Source organism: Penaeus monodon, chromosome 16 (genome assembly GCF_015228065.2).
Source record: "Penaeus monodon isolate SGIC_2016 chromosome 16, NSTDA_Pmon_1, whole genome shotgun sequence".
NCBI lineage: Eukaryota > Metazoa > Arthropoda > Malacostraca > Decapoda > Penaeidae > Penaeus > Penaeus monodon.
This window is the reverse complement of record NC_051401.1, coordinates 44,305,901-44,312,109: the sequence shown is the minus strand read 5'-3', so window position 1 is coordinate 44,312,109 and position 6,209 is coordinate 44,305,901.

The following is a 6,209-nucleotide window of genomic DNA, read 5'->3' as shown; positions in this document are numbered from 1 at the left end:
GGAAGGTGTTTGGGGTTGTAGTGGTGTTGGAGTACTGTAGTAGAGATTAGGTGTCGGGGTTTTGGATGGAAAAAAGAGTTTGAGGGGGAAGGTAGGAGGTAGAAGGGGGGGAGTTAGTGTAGGGGGGTTTTTGGGAGTTTGGGTGAATGACGTATTACGGGAGTAAGGGTAAGGAGAAACCACGTCGACGTGTTTCCTCCGGGCTTCACGTATTGGACCAAATTTTTTGAATCGAGATTTCTCCTCAGATCAAACTGTGGGTGGGAAAGCCCCTATAAAAACCCTAGGGGGCCCCGCCACGTTGGCACGGGCGTGTTTGGCAGAGCAGTAGTGGGGTTTGGCCAGGTTGGGGCACATAGTGGGTTTGGGTTGTGGAACGGCAATGTTTGGCTGGGTGTCCTATATCCCAACAATTTTGGCCTGACGGGGAGGAGGTTGGTATGGACGAACAGGGGGGGTTTCTCCTCCAATGTAGACGTTAAGGGAAGGTCATGTCTACGGAAGGTAATTTTGGCTTTTTTTGGGTTTTTTTGGGTGCCTTTGGGGGGAAAGGGGAGTAGCATTGTATGATTTTGCATCATAGTCGTGAGCAGGCAGTAGGTTTTCTCCACGTCTGCCCAATCTTTGTCTAGAGGGGCAATTTGCTGGGAGTTTGAAACGTTCCCGGGTGAAAGTATTGAGGGTTGATGGGTTCTGAAGGATGGGATTCCCATATAGGTCTTTTTTGTTAATGCATAGCTTGGTTTTCGGATGTTACGTGACAAAGGGAGCGGTCGGGTGGAGGGAAAAGAGATTTTATACTTTTTTTTTGGAGACATGTTGGAGAGAAGGGTGTTGTCAGATTAGGGACTGTGGGAGGCACGAAAAATGGGCCCCATTTGGCGCGCTAAAGAGAGTATTAAAGATTTTTAGAGATGGGGTAGTAAAGGGGGGGGGCGTGACGAAGATGGGTAGTGTTGAGGGGGTAGTTTTGGGAAGGGGGCAATAAGGCTGTAAGGTATTAAAAAGGGAGGGTTGGGTGGTTGACGTTTTGGGGGTTGTGGGGATAGAGGGGTTGAAATTTAGCATGCTGGAAGGTGAAATGTTCTTAAAGGGTTTATTGTTGGCTACGTACTAGTAGGCATTGATGGGGGGTAGTTATTAGTGTTCGGAGCCCTGGTCAAAAGCCGGGGGCAGGGGAAATTTTGGGTTTTTCGTTGGGGGTATTTTATAAAGGGGCAACCTCATTGCCCCCAATAGTGGGGATATTTTTTTTATTACTGGCCTGGTAAGTCTGGGTTTGTTTGGGGGTAAAAACAGTCCACCCCAGGGTCCCCCCCGAGGGTAAGGGGTAGGAACTAAATCAGGGGGAAAACCGTCCCATGGCTCCCCCCCGGCCCTTCAGGGCTGGCAAAAGTCGGTTTCATCCCTTTTAGCATGGTTCCCCCCTTAGGAGGGGGATACAGAAGGGGGTTTTGGGGAAGGGACAGAAACGAAAAGTGGGAAGAAAAAAAAGACCATCAAATTAGTTGAGCGAGGGCTGAGTCCAAGGTTGGGGAGTTCCCCATCTTGGGTCCCCCGTCTCCGCCTCCTAACCCCCCCCACAAAACGGGCAAAGGGGTTGGGGGGGGGGGTAATCACAAGGGAAAATATCATTAAGGGGGTTTTCCCCTTGTCTTCCCTGACAGTGATTTAATTCCTAAACGGTTTTCTTTAAACTGGGGGACCCCCCCCCCAGGGGGCCCCTTAAAAATTTTCCAAAAGGGCGAACCCTTGAAAAAAGGTAGCAATTTTTCTTATTATCTTTGTTTTTTTCTCTTAAAGAAACATGGTCAATTTTGGAAAGTTTGATTTTGACATTGATTCTACTCAATAAAAAAAAACTAAAAAAATATAATTTATATTATATATATATATATATATATATTATAATATATATATATATAATATAATTATTTGTTTTATATATATTTTTTTTTTTTTTTTTTTTTTTTTTATCTGCGAGGGAATTTTATTTACGATGCAGGGGGGGCGTGGAGGGAAAAGGGGAAAAATTCCCAAAAGGGGGGCGTGTATTTAAAAGGTTAAAATTTCCTGGAAGGATTGTCACCAAGGGTAAAAAATTACCATACTTTTGTTTCTATTATCCCATAGATGGGACCCTACGGGCTTATCTGGGTTAAGTGGCCAATTTCTCAAGACCCGAACCCCCCTACCGGGTGTAGTTTGTATCATGAAAGGAGAAATAAATTTTTTTAATTATATATCATATATGTTATATACACACATATATGTTGTATATATATACTATACACATCTTCCCCTTTGTGCTCCGACAGGTCCTTTTTTTGGCAACATTTTCTTCAAGAAACTCATTCACCCCCCTTTTTCACAGGGCCCAGGGTAATTACGGTGGCTTCCTGTATAAGTAAATCTGCATTCGGGGAGTTGGGGTTTTGGTCCTGAGGATTGGACCACACTTGGAGCCCCTTTGCCCAGGTCCACTTTGATCTGAATGAACACCCGTCAGGCCCTCTATGGGGGAATAGAAACAAGGGGAGAGGGGACTCTTAGCCCTTTGGGTGACAACCCTTTAGAGCAGTCTATTAAAAAACACAATATATGTTTAAACATATAAAAATTTTATACAAAATGTTTATACATATTATAAAACATCATAAAAAATTTAAAATATATATTATTATATATATTTTATATAAAAAAAAAACAAAAAAACAAAAAAAAAAAAAAAAAAAAAAAAAAAAAAAAAACAAATTAACATAAAAAATTTTTAAAAAAAAATTTTTTAATATATAATATAATATATATAAAAATTATATATATTAATATATTTTTTAAAAAAAAATATTTATATATAAAAAATAAAAAAAAACCATATTTAAAAAATAAAAAAAAACAAAAAAAAAATTATATATAATATATATTTTAAAATTATAAAATATATAATTTTAAATATATATATTATATAATTATATATATATATTTTTTTTTTTTTTTTCCCCCCCCCAAAAATATATATATTTTTTTTAATAAATAAATAATATATATATATATATATAAAATATATTTTTTTTTTTTTTTTTTGGGGTTTTTTTTTTTTTTTTGTTTTTTGGGTTATTTATATTATATACAAAATTTTTTTTTTTTAATAAATAATATATATAATATAATATATAATAATATATAATATTTTTAATAATATTATATATATAAATTATATATTTAATTTGTATATTATAATATATATATATATATAATATATAATATTATAAAATATATATAAAATTATAATATATTATATAATTTATATATATTATAATAAAAAAAAAAAGAAAGGGGGGGCCCCCCCCCCCCAAAAAAAAAAAAAAAAAAAAAAAAAAAAAAAAAAAAAAAAAAAAAAAAATTAATATATAAATTATTTTATATTATATTATTTAAAAATTTTTTTATTTTTTAATATATATATATAATAAAAATATAAAAATATATATTATATATAAACAAAAAAAAAAAAAAAAAACAAAAAAATATAAAAATATATATATGTGGGGTTTGGTTGGTGTGTGTGTGTTTTTTTTTTTTTTGGGGGTTTTTTTTTTTTTTTTTTTTTTTTTTTTTTATAAAATTAAAATACAGAAATGGTTTTCCAAAAAAAAACTTTTTTATTTTTTTTATGTTAAAAATTTTTTAAAAATTTTATACATAAATTTTTTTTTTTTTAAAAGAAAAAATTTTTTTAAAAAAGGCCAAAATAATCCTTAAGGAATACACTAAAAAAAGGGGATAATTAAAACACAAAATTTTGGGTTTATATGTAAATAGAGAAGGAAAATTACATCCCCAAGATCAAGAGAGTAACAGGGTAAAGGTATCTCGGAGTCTACCAAAACCCTGTCGGGAGAGGTCTACTCACCGATGTTCAGGGCAGCTGCAACTTTTCTTCACAAATTGGAAGTTCTCCACAAAACTTTATACTGGTTTTCCTTAAAGTGGAGGGTTTTTCGAACTATGAAACTGTTTATGTCAGCCTCTCGGGTTTTAATTTTCCCTTGAAGATTTTTTCCCGCGGCTCCAATTCGCTAAACGGACTACATCATGTTTTCGGGTGGTTTGGCCTACAGCTGCAAATCTTAGAAAAAAGATGTATGGCAGGGTAAAAGTTAAATAGTGTATCATTCCCTGTTCTGCATCGCTGTGTTGAAAAAGGAAGGGAACGGGGACGGGTTTTTGCCCTTATCCCTAAAACTAAATCAAAGCTAAAAGAACGTACGTGGGAGATATCTTTAAAAGCCCGAGCGGGCCTTGGGGGCGTGGGGCCATTGGCCCAGCCTCCTTCGTCACCGGGGCAAAGAGAGTTTTTGGGATCGGACGGGGAGGCTGCCCGACAGGAGGGAAGGGATGGGACTTCTCTCGGGCTCCCCGTCGCCAGGCGCCAGGGGGGGCCCTTTAAAACCCAGAACTTGTGCATTGCTTGTGAATAAATAAAAACATCCTTGGGCCCCCCTTGGCACTTGGGCGCGCCTCCCGCTCTTCCCTCCCAACCTCCGGCCGAAACCCCGCAGCAGGGGACTTTTATCTGCCTTTTCTCTCTCCACTTTCCGTAAACAACCGCCCAGAAATAAAAACTCCGGGGCCCTTTTTCCCCCACCCTGCGCCGCCCCCCACCGCGCTCCCCTTTCTCCCACAGCTCTTTACATCTTCCACGTTCAATGATTGTTCCCCACTTAGAAGGGTGGGGGTTTTTTTTACAATGTTAGTATATAGGTGTGTGTGTATATATAATGCCCTTTTAAAAAGGACTTTTCAAAAAACTGGATGCAAAGGACAAAACAACAATGATTAAACCCCCGCCTTCCTCCCTGGCTTCCACGGGGTTCGCGCGCCTGGACTTCAAAATTTTTTTTTTTTCCCCGGGGACTTTTTTTTCTCCTATTCACAGATGCATTCTGAATATAAGCTTTCTCCCTTCCTCTTTGTTTTCTATCATGAACCTCCCTGGCAGCGTCATTCATTCCCGTCTCTCGTGTTTGCTTCGTTGCTTCATTTCTTGCTCGTCTCTCTCTCACCGAGGCTTATTTTTTTATTCGGAATTTCTAATAAAAACAAGAAAAATATTTTTCTCGCTCTCGCTCTGGCGCCAATAATGACCGCCTCCATCATCTGCATCATAAAACACAACCTCTGCCAAGTCACCATCATTCGCAGTCGCTCATCAAACACTGTACATCACTGCTTGTAACAACGGTTATAACGTTACCATGCACACAATACACCATCGTTAACATATTTGTAGCTTACACTATTATAACATTTTGATGTGTGAATCTGACATACAGGAAACTTCGTCAGGTTTTGCACACTGACAATCACGCTTTATTGTAAAGAAAATGGCCATTGTAAGGTACGTTTACAACTACGTATAAGAGCATAACAAAACTAATCATCGATGCATAAAAGCTGTATAGTGTATATTTGTGTGTAAGTGTATATTTGTATATATGCATGTATTTATATATGTGTGTGTATGTGTATATATCTGTGTGTGTGTGTGTGTGTGTGTGTGTGTTGTGTGTGTGTGTGTGTGTGTGTGGTGTGTGTGTGTGTGTGTGTGTGTGTGTGTGTGTGTGTGTGTGCATTTATTTATACAACTACACACACCTACACACCTACACACCTACACACACACACACACACACACACACACACACACACACACACACACACCACACACACACACACACACACACAATTATATATTATTATATATATATATATATAATATATATATATATATATTATATATTGTGTGTGTGTACATAATATAATATATATATATATAATATATATATATATAAAATATATATATATATATATATGTAATGTATATATTATGTATATATATATGTATATATGTGTATATATGTGTATATATTGTTGTATATATATAATATATATATATATATATATATATATATATATATATATGTATATATATATATATATAGATATATATATATATATATATATATATGTATATATATATGTATATATATATATACACACACATACATACATACACACACACACATATATATACACACAGATATCCAAAGCAATAGTTAGCGCCCGCAACCACACACACTGGACATACGGCCACTTTGTTAAAGTTGTACGAGGCCACCCCCAATTAATATTCATATATACGGGCT